The sequence below is a fragment of the Crocuta crocuta genome, unplaced genomic scaffold (assembly GCF_008692635.1).
Source record: "Crocuta crocuta isolate KB4526 unplaced genomic scaffold, BGI_CrCroc_1.0 scaffold282, whole genome shotgun sequence".
In the NCBI taxonomy this organism is placed as follows: Eukaryota; Metazoa; Chordata; class Mammalia; order Carnivora; family Hyaenidae; genus Crocuta; species Crocuta crocuta.
In genome coordinates this window covers 2,058,295-2,077,032 of record NW_027529174.1, presented here as the reverse complement: position 1 = coordinate 2,077,032, position 18,738 = coordinate 2,058,295, and the positions used below count along the sequence as shown (strand labels likewise).

The window sequence follows — 18,738 nt, the reverse complement described above, 5'->3', positions numbered from 1 at the left end:
TACACACACACACACACACACACACACACACACACACACACACACACACACGCAATTCTGCCTCTATCTCCTACTGGTTCTGCTTCACAGATTAAACCCTGATCAATACAGCCTCAGATGTCCTTAAAGCTTTTGTCCTACTGCGCTAAATATGCAGGGTAATATAGTAGGAAGTGCCCCGTGCCAATATTTTCCCTTCAAAGTCAGCCTGATTTTTTACTCACAGCACCTTCTGAAACTCAAGTGGAAACATTTGGCAGTGAAAAGAACCAGCACCCACACATCTTCTAGCATGTGGGAGAAATGTGGCCAGACACTGAAACTTCACATTAGAAATCATATCTGCCTCTGTTACTATTTCTAGGTATTATTTGATTTTGCTTGTGAATTGTTGCAAGACGTGTAAGGGAATTCTGAGACAGACAGACCAAAGGGAAAAAAAGAAAAATTAAAAATGATGTAGTTTTGAGAAATAACAGGTCCGAGAGATCTGCCAAGCCATTGTGATTTAATTGTGTCAGGCATCACGATGGGTGATGTAGATGAAGAATAAATAAGGTGTAGTTCCCTATATCCAGAGAACTTGCAGTCTAAGAGCTAGAGCATGCTATGTGGTATTACAGTAGATTTCTGTACATGCACAAATGGAGAACAGAGGAGGGAGTCATTCTCCCTTCAAGGATGCCTTTCCAGCGTACATAACACCTGGAATGTGTTTGAGGAAACAGTTCGGAGTTCTCTAGACAAAGGCAGAAAGGTATTTCAGGTAGAAAAAGTATATGTGTGAAGGCGTGAAAGCACAGAGTCATAGAAGATCTCCAGTGACCACTTTAATGTCATACAACATGGTGTTTGCTAGGGCTGCATAGCCAAGCACTACAGAATGGGTAACTTAAACTACAGTTTATTTTCTCAATTTTGGAGGCTAGCAGTCTAAAATTAAGGTGTCATTACTGTTGGTTTAGGCTTCTTTCCTTGGCTTGTAAATGACCATCTTTACCTTGTGTCCTTGTGTGGTCCTCCCTCTATGTGTGTCTGTGTCCTAATCTCTTTTTATAAGCACTCCAGTCATATTGGATTAGGGCCCACCTAATGACCTCATTTTACCTTGATTAGCTCTTTGAAGACTCTGTCTCCAGGGGATCTGGGTGGCTCAGTTGGTTAAGCATCTGTCCTCAGCACAGGTCACGATCTCACAGTTCATGAGTTTGAGCCTCGCATCAGGCTCTAGGCTGACAAGTTGGAGCCTGGAACCTGCTTTGGATTCTGTGTCTTCCTCTCTCTCTGCCCCTCCCCAACTTGTGTTCTCTTTCTCATTCTTTATTTATTAAAAAATAAATAAGCATTTTTTAAAAAGACTCTGTCTCCAAATACATATTCTGAGGTACTTGGGTTTAGGACTTTAAGATATGAATTTTGAGTGGACCCAGTTCAGTTCGTAAAATATGGTGTGGCTCAAAAGATGTGTGACTAAAGCACACCGAAGCCAGAGGAAGGTGTGGTCAGTTATCACTGAGCTTAGGAAAAGCTTCAAGGATATAGGTCTTGAAGGATGAATAGATTTTCATCATGTCGAGAAGGAAGAAGATGACATTTCTTGCTGAGGAAGCAATAATTCCAAGCTCTAGGCCTGGCTCAGAGTTCCACAACATATGCTATAGCCCATCCACCTAAGTGTCCAGGACCTGCTATTCCCTGATAAAGGCTGGTCACTGCCTTCTCTGCCTGTGACCCCTGACTTGTGAAAGCCACACTCACTACTATCCCTGGGCCTCTCATCATTTGTTCCAGGGACCCCTACCCTCTTCAAAATGTATTATTGATCCTGTCTCTTCATATTCTGAATCCACGTAGTAGCAAATATCTGCCTCTCTCTGTGCTTCCCCAGAAAAGGAGACAACTCTTCCGTCTTCCCTCATGTAACTTGACAGCCGCCATGATACCCCTTCCCTCCTCTCTGAAATAGAATCTCAGTCCACAGTCTTCTCATGACTGGCACAAGAGCACTCCTACCTGACATGCTGCCAACTCCTTCATCTTAGTTGAAATGTATTGGGATTACTGGGTCTGATAAAAACGCGATAGCTACCAAGTGCTTGTGTACCACTGTACTTCTGGTCATCTTTTTTAACAGAACAGTTTCTTCTCAAAAGTATCCTGATGTTCCAGAGCTAATAACCCTTAAATTAGGAAAATTATTTCAGAGAGTTGCTGTGTACTATGTCCTAATGTACTCTATTTACCTACATGCTTGAAATCAGAACTTTACCTAAAACATTAGGTTTATTTAACCAAAATGTTTCAGTCAACCCACTTGAGTTTACTGAGCAGTGTACTCTGGAGTGTATGGGAGGTTTGTGTATGAAATACATGGTGCCTAAAAAAAAATAAAATATTTTTGAAAGGGGGGCACCTGGCTAGTTCAGTCGCTAGAGCATGCAACTCTCGATCTCGGGTTGTAGGTTCAAGCCCCGCATGTAGAGATTACTTAAAAGTAAAATTAAAAATTTTTTGAAAGAAGTCATGAAGACAAGTGATTCCCGGGCTATGTTCAGAGGAACACTAGTCACAACAGAGACCAGGAAGTCAACTTTGGGAAGCACTGCATATACTCTGCTTTTTGGAAGCAGTAACGATATCAGCATATTAAAGACTCTGAAAAGCTTCATAGTAAAGAAACATATTTAACTTTATTTTACCTGTATTCTCAAATGTACTGGTCTTTGAATAAGAAGCTGATACCAACCATAGAGCACATTCTGAGAAACGTCAGACCAAGATATTTATGATGCTTAAAATGGACTATGATAAAAAAAAAATCTGGGGGTACCTGGGTGACTCAGTCTGTTGAACATCCAACTCTGACTTCAGCCTGGGTCATGATCCCAGGGTTGTGGAATTGAGCCCCCATGCTTAGTGTGGAGCCTACTTGAGATTCTGTCTCTCTCTCCCTGTGCCCCTCTCCCCTGCTTGTACACCCTCTCCCTCTAAAAATATATTTTTTTAAATTCTGTTTCTCATCTGGAAGTTTACCATATAAATCCAATGCAGATAAATTGTATGCTTTTATTATTTTAGGTTTAGAAATGAAAATGTAAGAATTGCATCCTGATAACAAATGGAAAATGAATCAGATTTGCTTGACTTGCTCAGTGATTTTTAATTTTTAGAAGCTTCTATATAAACTAGCAATTATGATGCTGCAGCCATCAAATGGCGTGTAATTACATCTATGAAATAATGGATAATATGTACTCTTTTAAATGAAAAAAATCCCTAAAGTAATTATTAGATGATGAAAATAAATTAATTCAGTTCAGTACTTAAAGAATGAAAATTACTGTGATCCCTGAAGCAGTCTACATGCATATATAGGTTCTTTCATGTGAAAAATTGCAAGAAAATTGTGGAAATATTAAGGAAATGTGGCACCCACTGCCTTTTCTACTGTAAATTCAGTCTTAGAACTTAAGATGGTAAATTTCCAGAGAGGCTGGTAAGCAGATGTTTCATAGCTAGTAAGAGATGGGGTCAGGATCTGAGCCAAGTACACTCTCTCTGGGGCCCACATATTTAATTCCTAACAGAGCTGTAGCGAGTAAAAAAAAAAATCAAAAAACAAAAACAAAAAAACCAAAAAAACAAATTTAGTGGGAATAACATTTCTTCCTTCTCCCTCCCCTCTTCTCACTGTCCCAAGCACCCAACAAAAGTACATTTATGTTATAAAATCCAAAAATGCTGTCTTAAATATGCTAATGTTGGAGAATACTTTGCTAAACTATATATACTTCTAATGTATGACAGTTGTATTTTGGAATACTTCACATCAGCATTGCAGAAGTGTTCTGTTTTACTACATAATTAGAATTGCTTTGATCTTTTAGACCCCCATCTGTACAAAAATAGTCACAGGAAGAGTTGGTGTTATCTGTGAAGAAAATAGCTGCTGGTAATGCCATGCACTTAACAGTTGAGTCTGTGGAGACAGTGCAGCCCCCAAATCATAAACTGATTGTAAAATAGTTTATTTAATGGGTATTTATAGGCACATGCTCAGGTTTTCATAATGGTTGTTATGCCATAGAATTGAAAATGTTTCATAAAATTTAGCTACTTGCTTTATTCACGTGAGAGATCTTATGCCAGACTTTGAGAGTCAGGTGAGGAACCAAGTCTACCTCCAACTCTGATTTATAAAATTTCATTTCCTATTAATGTTGCTTGGTTATGGTTTACTGTCTGAATGGAGTGTTGGCCTAAATGTCATTCCTGAATCTTTTCATAAAATTAATCCTGGAAAACTAATTAATTGCCCCAATCAATAGCAAAATAACCCTAAAAACAAATATTTAAATTTTATTTCAGATGTAAAGATGTTTGTGACAGGAAATGTATTTTGGAAATGAGGTGGAAATTTATTTTTTATAACTGAGATGTGACTAGACACTAAGATTTTGGAGCATACTTGTAAACTTCTGTGTTCTGACTCCTCTTCTGAAGAGAGATTGCTGTTCTTAGGATTTACAGTCTCTTTTTCTCGTGCTAAGAAGGATTGGTTGTTGGATGGATAGTTCAGGTAGGTTGTACTGTTCTCTCACCTCGTGATAATAACTAAGGCATTGCTGAAATAGCTTTTCCTGAGTAACTCTAGAGAAGTGCATTGACATTTGGACTTTGACACGTCTTCCAGGATAATATTTGTGTACTCATACCAAGTGATTGCCCATATAATGTGCAGTGCAGAGTGCCAGAGTGCCTGGTTCACAAGCAGTCCTTAAACGGAGCCAACTCTACAGACAGATCGCCAAAAGGAGGCCATGCTGTGCTTGCACGAAGCCCACCAGGTTCTCCCCAGCTAAGGTTTCTGTATCCTAGTGTCCTCCCCAGAGCGTCTTTATCCTGTCCTTGACTTTGTATTCAGCTTCTTCCACGTTCTGTTCACTCTTCCCCAACAATATGACCAGTGCAGACCAACTTTATATGGTGGCTGCCACCATTCTGGGCATGAAGCAATACAAAGGACCATATAATCCTTTCTTGGCTGACTGTATAGAGCAAGTCACCCATTAGTTTAATACACAACTAACCTGTTGTTATTCTAAGAAACTGTAATTTAATTCATCTTTCATTATGGTTAACCCCCTTGGTTCCAGCTCAACTGAACACCACCAAATCTATCTTGACTTTACAGCAAGTGATGATTTTTTTCCCCTATCCGTAAATTCTGACATAACCTAAAGTTGTCTACTTAGCTTAAAAGCTAGATTTGTGGGTCCAGACTGAGGATAAGAATGTAATAACTGATACTTTTAGAATTTGCTGTGGTCTTTTAGAATATTTTTTTTCTTTTTCTTTTTTGAGAGAAAGAGAGAGCATGAGCAGGGGAGGGGCAGAGGGAAAGGGAGAAAAAGAATCTTACACATACTCAGTGTAGAGCCCAATGCTGGGAGAGATCATGACCTAAGCTGAAATCAAGAGTTGGAAGGAAGCTTAACCAACTAAGCCACCCAGATGCCCCTAGAATATTTCTGATTAGAGAATTAGGGGTTAAATCTTTCTGTAGTGGGAAAAAGACAGTCAATATAAAAGGAAAAAGAGTTTCACCTCAGAAATAAGTGAAATGTAGCACAATTACCATTTGACCATTTGTAATAATGCTACAAATCTAGAAATCATGTGTCATTTACATTTTTTGAGCTTGAGACAGTCGTAGAGAAAATACTCATTTATTTCATCAGTCCAGTTATATAATGATACCTGTAGCATCTTTCAGAATGTTTTAAATTTAAATTTCTTAATTGACTCATTTTATATAAGGTCAATTCATTTAATACTTGCTTGATGTTCTTTGATGGTCTTTAAAAATTACTGATTGTAATGTTTTAAAATTATCCATTGATGGGAACCAGAATCAGGTGTCATGAAAATCTCTGGCTCATACTCCTGAATTGATAACCACTGAAAACATACAAACATTCTGAAATCAAACCCTCCAGTTTGTTTTGTTTGTCTTTACCATTTTTAAGTGTTATGATCTCAATTGTATTGCACACACTTTCTTGGCTTTTAAATAATACTCAGTGAAAAAAATTAAACTCTCTTTTGAGGACTATATGCTTATCACAAAGCATGGGAGGCATCTGATATAACAAGTCTCCTTTCCTTTTAAACATGGTATTGTTATTTCAGGGACACTGAAGTTTGAAGGCATTGCACCTATATTAAGGCTCCCAGACTGTTTTTGACCTTTTGTGATTGGTAACTATTCTCTCTACTATCTCAGTGTCTTAGGTAACAGCTTAGGGGAAAGTGGTTTAAGCCACTTTTTCCTCACTTCAGACTTTCTTTCAGAAAGACCAGAACTAAAGATCACCAGAAGAAAGGACATGCCTACCTTACCTTGCACATCTTCAACCTCATTTTTTGCCCAGATTTCTCTGTAGACTCTGGCCTGCAGAGATCCTGATACTCAGATGGGGACTCATACCTATGCATTTTGTGCAGGTATTTTTTTTATACACATTGTGAGCTTTCGTCTTTTCTTTTCCCTCAGAGCTCCTGACTCCAGCTTAAGATATATTTCCCATGACTCAGACAAGTCATTTCATCTCTCTGTACCTCAGGCTCCTCATCTGTAAAGTGGGGATGTTTATAGTATCTGCCTTATAGGGTCACTGTGAAGATTAACGGAATTAATATTTAGGAAGTTCTTAAAGCAATGATGCATAATAAGGATTAAGTAACTTAAAAAAGATTGACCACTGCGTAAGTGGCTCTTTAAGCTTCTTAAAGAAAAGGAAAGATCTGAAAAGATGCTTCTTCTGGTATGAGGTGATATACACTTTTTTTTCCCGAGGTTGGAGTGGAGTGATGATGAATTTGTAACTGAAGGAGCAAAACTTGAAAGATATTACATAAAATATCTGTCAGAAATGCTGGCACTGAGCCTGGGTCCTGAATGAATGAAGTAATATATGGAAAGATGTTCATAGCAACTCCTTTGGGGCTCTTCATAGTAGATTCTGAGAGGAAACAGGAGAAATAAATTGGAAATATATAGGGATGGAGGGAATTTGGGGCAAAGCTTATGCCAAGAGTTAGCAGTTATCTTCTGTCTCTAAACAAAAGCTAAAACTGGGTGATTCTCAGTGGAGAGAGAGAGAGAGAGAGAGAGAGAGTGTGTGTATACATACACATAAATAGAAACATATATAAAGGTATATAAAAATTTTAAAGCACCTTTTTGACTTACATGTGTTTGCAGCTTCTTCTGTGGAGAAGGGCACTGGCCATCTGCTTTGTTTTTTTGTTTTTAAATATTATTTTTTTTAATCTTTAGAAAGAGAGTGAGTGGGGGAGGGGTAGAGAGAGGGAAAGGAAGAGAATCCCAAGCAGGCTTCTTGCTCACCATGGAGCCCAACCTGGGGCTCCATCTCATGGCTATGAGATCACCACCTGAGCAAGAGTCAGATGCTTAACCAACTGAGCCTCTCAGGAGCCCCTGGCCATGTGCTTTGTTAAAGAAAGCAGGTACCACCGTTGTGGGGCATGTGCAAGAGGGTGCTGTGTGGCCACTATGAGGCTTGGAACCCCTCCCATGTCGTCCCAGGTGCTTCTTGGGAGCCCAGTGACAGACTTATTGTGCCCTTGGCTTGCCTCTGCCTGGCTGAGCCTGGACTGGGGCTGGCCGTGTCATTCCTGGCACAGGGCTTGGTCGCTCATTCACTCTGATGGCTGCCCTTTGCCCCATTTCCCTTGGCCAGAGGCAGCTCAATTGTAATTTGCTCTCAGACTCAGAAGTGCAGCCCGTCAACCTGCAGCGTGTGTTTATCTTATAATCCACAGACAAGAAGAAAGGAGGTAAATTCCAGCCTTTTAAGAAGTTGTTTGCTAAGAGGAAAAAGAAAGACACTTTATTGTCCCAGGAAGCATCAGCAAGGAATAAGAGTCACTCTGCCCGGAGTGTCAGCAATGGGACCTTCTCTTCAGATGAGGAGACCCTGGAAGACAATCTAAGGTAATGATTCATGCTTTTTCTCCCCCCAGATTTTGGCCGACTCCCAAGGTGGGGAATGGGATTCCAGAAGAGGCAAGGGTGGAGTCACACACAGATGTGTTGCATCTCTGGGAATATGAAAGTCTTGGGAGTACTTTGTGCATTCTGTTTGGAGATGTCACCGTGTGGAATTGGCAATGAGTCTGGCCTCATCTTCCGGGAAAGTACAGGAAGCTGTGCCTTCATTTTGCTACCCTCACTGGTGGTAAAGGCAGCACCCCACTGGTTGTTTGGCCTAATAAGTTAACCTGGGTAGAAGACTACGTTCCTATGCCCTGTTGCTAGACAAAGAGACAGGGTGGTTACAGATTAGATTGTACATCCATGTTGAGAACATAGACTGCTCAGGCACAGAGTGGTCACCCTTCCTACCTCTGGCAATCTTTAGCAACTTTTGGAGCCTGTATATCGTGGTGGAGCTTTTAAGTTCTGCTCTTTGTTTACTATGTTTCTCTTTCCGTCTTTCCCCCACCTCTCCCTGCCCCTCCCCTTCCTTTCTCTTTCTCTCCCTCCTTCTTCTTTCCACACCACCCCACATCCACCCCCTGCTTCCTTTCCTTTTCAGAGCATAGGCACTAAATCTGGCCATGACAGTGTCAAGAATTCAGAAAAGCAGGGTCAGGAAGTACTTTCTCACTTGAGTGCTGGGAATTGAAGTTAGAGTCAGAGATGATTAAACTCTGCTACCGACAGCTTAGAAGTCAGCTCCTCTGAGAAGCCTTTTCCCACTCCCTGATCTGATTTGTTTGCCCTTGCCGGCATTCCCCTAGCATCACGCACCTGGCTCCAGCAAAGAACTTGTCACTTTCTATGGAAATTATTGATTTGCTTGTCTGTTTCTCTCATTTGACTGCCAGTTCCATGAAGTCAGGGACCAGGTTTTATTCAGCTTCATATTAGGTGCTCAAAAACTGTTGCCTGTGAATGCCTGGTACTGTACAACTTGCCCCAATACATGTGGAAGGAATAGACAATGCAATTTGTGATATTTCTGCTGTGACTCAAGGACAAGAACAAAAACATCCTCTGTGATTTTTGTCAGTATGTAGATTCTAATAGACACTCCAGTTGAGCCCAACTTAAATGCAGAATTCTTACGCAACTAGGAGCACATTAAGCTGTGCAGTGCTCAACGACAGCATTAGTGGGTCCTAACTAATACTGACTCTCTTCTTTGACAGGCCTGTTTTTTGTTTTCCATTATCTTTAGTAAGAATACTATCGAATCTAACTGTAGGAAATTATTTCACTGGAAGGAGAACACAAGTAGCCCTGAGCTCATGCAATTGTTGGAATGTCAGTATGTACTGAGATATGCTTCAGTATTGTTGAGTATAAATGTTTTTTGATTTTACTTCAGTTTCTTCAGTGAAAAATTGGAATGTGAACCTTTTCTGCCTCACAGTATCAGAATGAGGTACAGGTACTAAAATGTGACCAACTAAAAAAAATAAAGTAAAATAAAATAAAATAAAATGTGACCAACCAGAAGTTTAATGCAAAATGAGGTTGAGTCCAGAAGGTTCTCCTTTAGAAGGACTGTTCTGTGAAAACACAGCCTGTCTTTTTTGTGGTTTTGCCAAGTCCCTGATTTCTTACTGAAAGATTTTGAACTCTTAGAAGAGCCTGGATCCGGGTGGTTCTCTTTCCATATAAGTTCTATTCCACCTACCCCTTTGGAGTTTTCCTTAGGTTTTAAGTTATACAAAGCCTTGGCATTTCATATTGGTTCAAACAGCTGTGCTTTTATAAAATAAAGGTAATGCCACCTGTTCTTATTATTGGCTTTTGTTAATAAACCTCTATTTATGAGACATACACTATATTTTAATTATTTAGCATTTGTTTTTATAATAAAGGAGGCTGGAGGGATGAAGAAATTTTAAAAATGTCTCTTTAAATATTTTTTAAATTAAAAAGACAAGAAAACAGGGATTATTTAAAATATGCATTCCCCTTTTCTTCACAGAAATTGACAATTGCAAAATAATTCCACCTACAAAGTAAATACTACATCCATTGCTTACAGTATAGCTGAATTTCTGAATATTTGCCCTATTTACAGATGGAAAAAATGAAAGATGTTGTTTCCAACACTTCTTTTTTTTATGGAAGTATAATTGACATATTTCCTATAATTTTTTATTTTCAGTTTACTGCTCAATTAATAATCATGTTACTTTAGACTGTGTAATGATTCACAAAATTTCTGTGCATTTTATTTGCTATCTCCAAAGTGGACAGCTCTCACTAAAACACAAAACTCAAAATTTGGTTAGCGTGGTCATGGGTGAAGGTTCCAAGGAGGCAGATTTCAGCCCTGTGTGAGGGAGAATTTCTTAAATACTAGAGCAGCCTAAAACTGGGGAGGCTGGGTATGTGCCAGAGGAGTTTGGACTGTTGGAGGGGAAATTCTGCACTGGGTGGGAATGTAAAGGAGTTGAACTTTAACATGCTGTCAAACTCCAAGAATCTGTAATTCTAGAAAAGTCTCCATGGCCAAAAATAGCTCATTATTGATCTGTTCCTTCTGCCTGAAATTTCTAATTTCCTTTGGGCTTTTAAAGCATACTATTCTTTCTCTGGGTTAGAAACCTTTATTTCTCCTAGGCTGCTGCTTTTAAATTATACATGCTTGTGGGGAAAGCAAAATAGTAAAACATGTTCAGTTTTTAACAATTTAATGTGACTTCCTTTATTAATTAAATGCAACTAAAATTGTGTTTCCCAAAAGTGTTAAATTGAAAAAGGGGGAGAGGGTCAGCTTGGAAAAAAAATAGGTTGGGGAAATTCTGGGCCAAAACAAGTAGGATCCTTTACATTGAGCTTTTTAGAGCTTTTACTATGCTAATGTGCCCTGGGAATCTCTGAGAAGGGGGATGTATTATGGAACATTTCCAAGAGTCCTTTAACCACAGACCATTTTTTCACAGAAAATATCCAATGGCATATATTAAAGCTACCACTTATTTAACTTAATGCAATGTGTTTTAGCATAATTGAACTCATATAATGTTCACCCACTCTGAGGTTGACATTATTATCCCCATTTCTTATTTTCGAAAATTGAGATATAATTGACATATACCGTATTAGCTTCAGGTGTACAACATAATGATTCAGTATTTGTATATACTGCAGAATAGTTCTGGTTACCATCTGTCACCATGCAAAGGTATAAAAAATTTTTTTTCTTGTGATGAGAACTTTTAAGATTTATCCTCTTAGGAACTTTAAAATATAAATAATATATATACTGCAATATTTAGGACAATATATTCAGTACAAATAATAGTATTATTAACCATAGTCACCATGCTGTACTTTTCATCCCTATGATTTATTTTATAACTGGAAATTTGTACCTATTGACCCCTTTCACCCATTTCACCAACTGTTTAACCTCCTCCCCTTTGGCAACCATCAGTCTGTTCTGTATTTATCAGTTTTGTTTTACATGTTCATTTGTTTCAGTTTTTAGATTCCACTTATAAGTGGGATCATACAGTATTTGCCTTTCTCTGTCTGACCTAGCATAATGCCCTCAAGGTTCATCCATGTATCACAAATGGCAAGGTTTCATTCTTTTATATGAGTGATTGTATTCCTGTGTGTGTGTGTGTGTGTGTGTATAACCTCTTTATTCATTCATCCATTGATGAACACTTAGGTTGTTTCCATATTTTGGCTGGTGTAAATAATGCTTCAGTGAACAAGGGGTGCGTATATCTTTTAAATTAGTGTTTTGTTTTCTTCAGATAAATACCAGTAATTGAATGGCTAATTACATGGTAGTTCTATGTTTACATTTTTCAGGAACCTCCATACTGTTTTCCATAGTGGCTACACTAGTTTATATTTTGACCAACAGTGCACAAGGGGTCCCCTTCCTCCATATCCTTGCCAATACTTGTTATTTCTTGCCTTTTTGGTGATGGCCATTCTAACAGTTGTGAGGTGATACCTCATTGTGGTTTTCATTTGCATTTCCCTGATGAGAGTTGGTGAGCATATTTTTATGTGCCTCATGGCCATCGGCATGTCTTTTTTGGAAAAATATTCTGATCCTCTGCCTATTTTTCTGTCAGACTGTTTTTATTTTTGGGTTGTATGAACTCTTTATATATTTTGGGTATTAACCCTTTTCACATATATGATTTGCAGATATCTTCTCCCATTAGGAGGTTGCCTTTTCATATTGTTGATGGTTTCCATTGCTGTGCAGAAGCTTTTTAGTTTGATAGAGTCCCACTTGTTTATTTTTGCTTTTCTTGCCCTTGCCTTTGGAGTCAGATCTAAAAACTCATCATCAAACCTGATGTCAGTGAGCTTATTGCCAATGTCTTCTTCTAGTGTTTTGGTTTCAAGTTTTCCATTCAAGTCTTTAATCCATTTTGAGTTATTTTTGTATATGGTGTAAATTAGTGGTCTTATTTCATCCACTGCATATGGCCGTCCAGTTTTCCCTGCACCATTTATTGAAGAGAATGTCCTTCCCCCATTGTATAGTCTTGCCTCCTTTGTTGTAAATTAAGTGACCATTTATGTAGGTGTTTATTTCTGGGCTTTCTATTCTGTACCATTGATCCATGTGTCTCTTTTTTATGCTGGTGCCATACATCCCAAAACATGCCATGTTTTGATTACTGTTGCTTTATAGTGTAGTTTGAAATCAAGGATTGTGTTACCTCCAATTTTGTTCTTGTTTCTCAGGATTGCTTTGGCTCTTCAGGTTCTTTTGTGGCTCCGTACAATTTTTAGGAATGTTTGTTCTATTTCTGTGAAAAATGCCATTGGAATTTTGAAAGGCATTGCATTGAATCTGTAGGTTTGGGTAGTATGGACTTTTAACAACAACATTTTAACAGTTCTTCCAATCCATGTGCATAGAATACCTTTCTATTTGTGTCTTCTTCAGTTTCTTTTATCAATTTCTTAAAATTTTCAGTGTGCGGGTCTTTTGCTTCCTTGGTTAAATTTACTCCTGGCTATTTTTTAATGCAATTGTAAATGGGATTATTTTCTGAATTCTCTTTCTGATAGTTCACTGTTAGTGTATAAAAATGCAACAGACTTTGGTGTATTGATTTTGTATCCTGAAACTTTACTGAATTAATTTATTCTAACAATTTTTTGGTGGAATCTCTAGGGTTATCCATATATAAAGTCATGTCCACAAATAGTGACAGTTTTACTTATTCCTTTCCAATTTGAATGTCTTTTATTTCTTTTCCTTGCCTAATTGCTCTAGCTGGGGCTTTCAGCTATGTTGAATAAAAGTGGTGAGCATGGACATTCTTGTCTTGTTCCTGACACTATCCCCACTTCAAAGAGAAGAAAACTAAGGCTAGAGAGTAACTTGCTGGTAAGTCGCTGAGCCAGTATTTAAGCAGGGAAGAGTGAATTCTTAACCTTCCACTATTCTGACTCTGAAGAGGCTGTAGCCTTACCAGGGAGCTAGTCAGATGGCCCTGAGTTCTACTGGTTCTGGGTCACCAGGCTCAGGTGTCTTCCTGCCTTTAGCTGCCTTACTGAGGCTCTGCTGCTGCTAGGATTCCTCTCTATTTGTTCTGCTTCCAGTTCTACCTTACACCCAACATTTACTATTTCATCTCATCTATAGCTCCTTATAGGAAGTGTCAGCTGTAGGCACATTGAGAACCAGAGAGGCTTTAGGGAGGATGGTGGGCTCACTCTGGGACTGAAGCAGTCAAGAAAGGGTTCAGGAATGAGGAGGCCTTCAACTGGCTCCAGATGATGGGCAGGACTCAGAATGGCTGATGGGCAAGGCATAAACTTTCAGATCTAGAATGGCGTGAGCAGACGTACATGTAAGAATGGTGGCAAATAGAGTAGGAGGGACCTTTCCAAGTCATTCTCTGTGGCCAGTGTTACCCTAATACAACAGTTGGCATAAGCATCACAAAAAAGGAAACTACAGACCAGTTTCCCTTATGAATATAGACATAAAAATCCTTAACAGATACTAGCAAACTGAATCCAGCAACATACAAAAAGGATTATACACCATGACCAAGCAGGATTTATCCCAAAAGTGCAAGGTTAGTTAATCATACAAAATCAATCAATATAATATACCATATTAATAAAAATAAAGGACAACGACCACATGATCATTTCAATAGATGCAGAAAAAGCATTTGACAAAATCCAACACTCAAAACTAGAGCTAAAATGGAACTTCTTTAAGTTGAAGGACATCTACAAAAATATCACAGCTCATATCATACTCAGTGGTGAAAGAATGGTTGTGTTTCCCATTAAAGTTGGAAACAAGACAAGGATATCCTTTCAATACTGTACTATAAATTATAGCTAGGACAGTTAGGCAAGAAAAATAAGTAAAAGGCATTGGTATTAGAAAGGAAGAAGAAAAACTATTATTTGCAGATGCCATCGTCTTGTATATAGAAAAACCCAAGGAATCCACAAGAAACCTATTAGACTAGTAAACAAGGTTGAACAAGGCTGCAGAATACAAGATTGGAGTTTTCAGTATGCTAGCAATGAACATCTGAACTTAGGAAAACAATTCCATTTACAGTACCATTAAAATGAATAAAATGCTTAGGAATCAATTTAATAAAAGAAATACAAGGGGTGCCTGGCTGGCTCAGTCAGAAGAGCATGCAATTCTTGATCTCAGGGTTGTGAGTTTGAGCCCTGCATTGGGTGTAGAGATTACTAAAAAGAAAATAAAATTAAAAATCAAAATAAATAAATAAATAGGGACACCTGGGTGGCTCACTTGTTCAAATGTCTGACCAGCTCAGGTCATGATCTCATGGTTCGTGAGTTCAAGCCCTGCACCAGGCTCTGTGCTTGACAGTGCAGAGCCGGCTTTAGATCCTCTGCCTCCCTTCCTCCCTGCCCCTCCCTCATTCTTTCTCTTTCTCTCTCTCTCAAAAATAAATAAACATTAAAAATAAGATAAAAAATAAAAGAAACAAAAGACTTGTACACTGAAAAAGACAACATACCATCGAAAGAATTTGAAAAGATCTAAATAGATGGAAACGCATCACCATTCATGGATTGGAAAACTTAATACTGTTAAGATGGCCAAAGTGATCTACAGATTCAGTACAATTCCTATCAAATTCCCAGCTGACTTTTTTTGCAGAAATCGGCAAGCAGGTCCTAAAATTTATATGAGAATACAAGGGATCCAGAATAACCAAAACAGTCTTGGAGGACTCACACTTCTCAAATCTATCTATCTATCTATTTATTTATTTATTTTAACGTTTTATTTCTTTTTAAAAAATTTTTTTTATTAATGTTTTATTTACTTCTGAAAGAGAGAGAGAGGCAGCATGAGTAGGAGAGGGAAACACAGAATCAGAAGCAGGCTCTAGGCTCTGAGCTAGCTGTCAGCACAGAGCCCGACACGGGGCTTGAACCCACGAACCGTGAGATCATGACCTGAGCCGAAGCCAGATGCTTAGCCGACTGAGCCACCCAGGTGACCCATTTTATTTATTTCTGAGAGAGAGAGAGACAGTGTGAGAAGGGGAGGGCCAGAAAGAGAGAGGGAGACACAGAATCTGAAACAGGCTCCAGGCTCTGAGCTAGCTGCCAGCACAGAGTCTGATGTGGGGCTCAAACCCACAAACTGTGAGATCATGACCTGAGCCGAAGTCGGCTGCCCAACTGACTGAGCCACCCAAGAACCCCACACTTTTCAAATTTAAAACTTACTGCAGAGCAGCCCAGATGTTCATCAACTGATGAATGGATAAAGAAGATGTATATATATATATACACACACACACACAATGGAATATTACTTCATGATAAAAAAAAAATGAAATCTTGCCATTCGCAGCAACATGGATAGGACTAGAGTATATTATGCTAAGCAGGATAAGTCAGAGAAAGACAAATATCACATGATTTCACTCATGTGGAATTTAAGAAACAGCAGATGAACATAGGGGAAGGAAAGGAAAAATAAGATAAAAACACAGAGGGAGACAAACCATAAGAGATTCTTTAATACAGAGAACAAACTGAGGGTTGCTGGAGGGGAGGTAGGTGGGGGATAGGCTAAATGGGTAATGGGGATTAAGGAGGGCACTTGTTGGGATGAGTACTGGGTGTTATATGTAAGTGATGAATCACTAAATTCTACTCCTGAAACCATTATTGCACTATATGTTAACTAGGATTTAAATAAAATTTAAAAATTAAAAAAAAAACTTACTACAAAGCTACAGTAACCTAAATAGTGTGGTACTGGCATAAAGATAGATATAAATTAATGGAATTTAAATGAGAGTACAAATATAAACCCTCACATTTATAGTCAACTGATTGTCACCATGTATGCCAAACAATTCAACTGGTAAAGAATAGTCTTTTCCTACAAATGGTGCTGGAACAGTTGAATAACCACATGCCAAAGAATGAAGTTGGACTCCTTTCTATTTTTTTATTTTTTAAAAATGTTTATTCATTTTTGAGGGACAGAGAGTGAGCAGGGGAGGGGCAGAGAGAGAGGGAGACACAGAATCTGAAACAGGCTCCAATCTCTGAGCTGTCAGCACAGAGCCCAATGCAGGGGTCGAAACCACTAACCACGAGATCATGACCTGAGCTGAAGTCAGACCCTCAACTCACTTCAACCCAGTTGCCCCAGACCCCTTTCTTACACCATTCACAAGTTTATTCAAAGTGGATTACAAACCTAAATGTAAAAGTTAAAACTGTAAAATTCTTAGATAAAAACAAAGAAGTAAATCTTCATGATTAGATAATGATTTCTTAGGGGCACCTGGGTGGCTCAGTCAGTTAAGCTTCTGACTTCCGCTCAGGTCATGATCTCAACGGTTCGTGGGTTCAAGCCCCATGTCGGGCTCTGTGCTGACAGCTCAGAGGCTGGAGCCTGTTTCAGATTCTGTGTCTCCCTCTCTCTCTGACCCTCCCCTGCTCATGCTGTCTCTCTCTCTCTCAGAAATAAAATTTAAAAAACATTTTAAAAAATTGTTTAATAAAAAAGATAATGATTTCTTAGGTACTGAAAGCACGGGTGACAAAAGAAAAAATTGGTAAATTGGACTTCATCAAAATTAACTTTCGCTACAAATAATACCATGAAGAAAATGAAAAGACAGAATGGAAAAAAGTATTTGCAAATCATACATCTGATAAGGGACTTATATTCAGAATAGGTAACAAACTCATAACTCAGTAATAAGATGACCAAAAATTTTTAAATGGATAAACTATTTGAATAGACATGTCTCCAAAGAAGATATTACAAAGTTCATTATGTTAACATACTTACTCCCTGATAACATCATTAGTTATCAGGGAAATGCAAATCAAAACCACAATGACATAGAACTTCATGGCCATTAGGAAGGCTATAAAAAAGTAATAAAAAAGACAATAACATGTGTTGGTGAGAATGTAGAGAAATTTGGACCCTAATACATAGGTGATGGTAATGTAAAGTGGTACAGCCATAGTTTGATGGTTCCTCAAAATGTTAAACATAGAGTTACCGTATGACCCAGCAGTTCCAATCCCAAGTATATACCCAAGAGAAATGAAAACACATGTCTACACAGAAACCTGTACACAAATGTTCATAGAAGAATTATTCGTAAGAGCCAAAAAGTTGAAAGAGTCCCAAAGTCTATCAAGAAAATGAATGGATAGGGTGCCTGTCTGACTTAGTCTAGAGTATGTCACTTTTGATCTTGGGGTTGTGAGTTCAAGTACCATGTTGGGCATGGAGCCTGCTTTGAAAAAGAAGGATGGATAAATACAATGTGTTATATATCCATGCAATGGAATATTATTTGGGAATAAAAAAAGAATGAAATACTGATACATGGTATGACATGATAAACTTTGAGAACATTATGCTAAGTGAAAGAAGGAAGTTAGAAAAACCACCTATTGTATGATTACATTTATATGAATGTCTCAAATAGGCAAATTCATAGAGACAGAAAGATTCGTGGGTGCCAGGTGGGTGGCTGTTAATAAGTATGGGGTTTCTTTTTGGGATGATAAAATCTAAACTTAGGTGGTGGTCATAGTTGCCCAATTCTTTGAATATACTAAAAATCATTGAAATATACCCTTTGTGGGGTGCCTGGGTGGCTCAGTCGGTTAAGCATCCGACTTCAGCTCAGGTCATGATCTCACAGTTCATGGGTTCAAGCCCTGTGTCAGGCTCTGTGCTGGCAGCTAGCTCAGAGCCTGGAGCCTGTCTTCAGATTATGTGTCCCCCTCTCTCTCTGACCCTTCCCTGCTTATGCTGTCTTTATCTCTCTCTCAAAAATAAATAAAACATTAAAAATTAAAAAAAAATAAATGTACCCTTTGAATGAATGAAACTTTAAGATATATGAATTGTATCTCAGTAACTATTTTTTTTTAAGTAATGAATATGGCATTGATGAGGTCATACCTGGCTGAGGTGATAAATTCATATAGGCAGGAGAGATTCAGGACTTATTCTCCTCTCCTAAATCCCTAAAATAGGTAGAAATTCGGGGCAGAACAGAAAGGGATAATTTTGAAGTAGGACGTCACTGCAGGGTAGAGCAGGCTGACTTGGAAGGAGAAGCAACTACACACATTTGCTTGAGGGTGTTGAGCCCCCTGCATTGAGAGAAGCTGTCAGCNCTGAGACTGCCTGT

The 18,738-nt window shown here is 38.6% G+C and overlaps 1 protein-coding gene across 2 annotated transcripts in view; it reads left to right on the top strand.

Annotated features, from left to right (window-relative positions):
* The window catches only part of CRACD (capping protein inhibiting regulator of actin dynamics), a 133,997-nt gene that overhangs the window by 73,266 nt on the left and 41,993 nt on the right, over positions 1-18,738 (top strand). The window contains exon 2 of one of the 2 annotated variants that reach the window (XM_077757745.1): positions 7,849-8,020. The gene's annotated coding sequence lies outside the window, so the exon portion shown is untranslated. Of the gene's footprint in view, positions 1-7,848; positions 8,021-18,738 lie in introns of those variants that run through there. The other variant, XM_077757744.1, reaches the window with a different exon arrangement.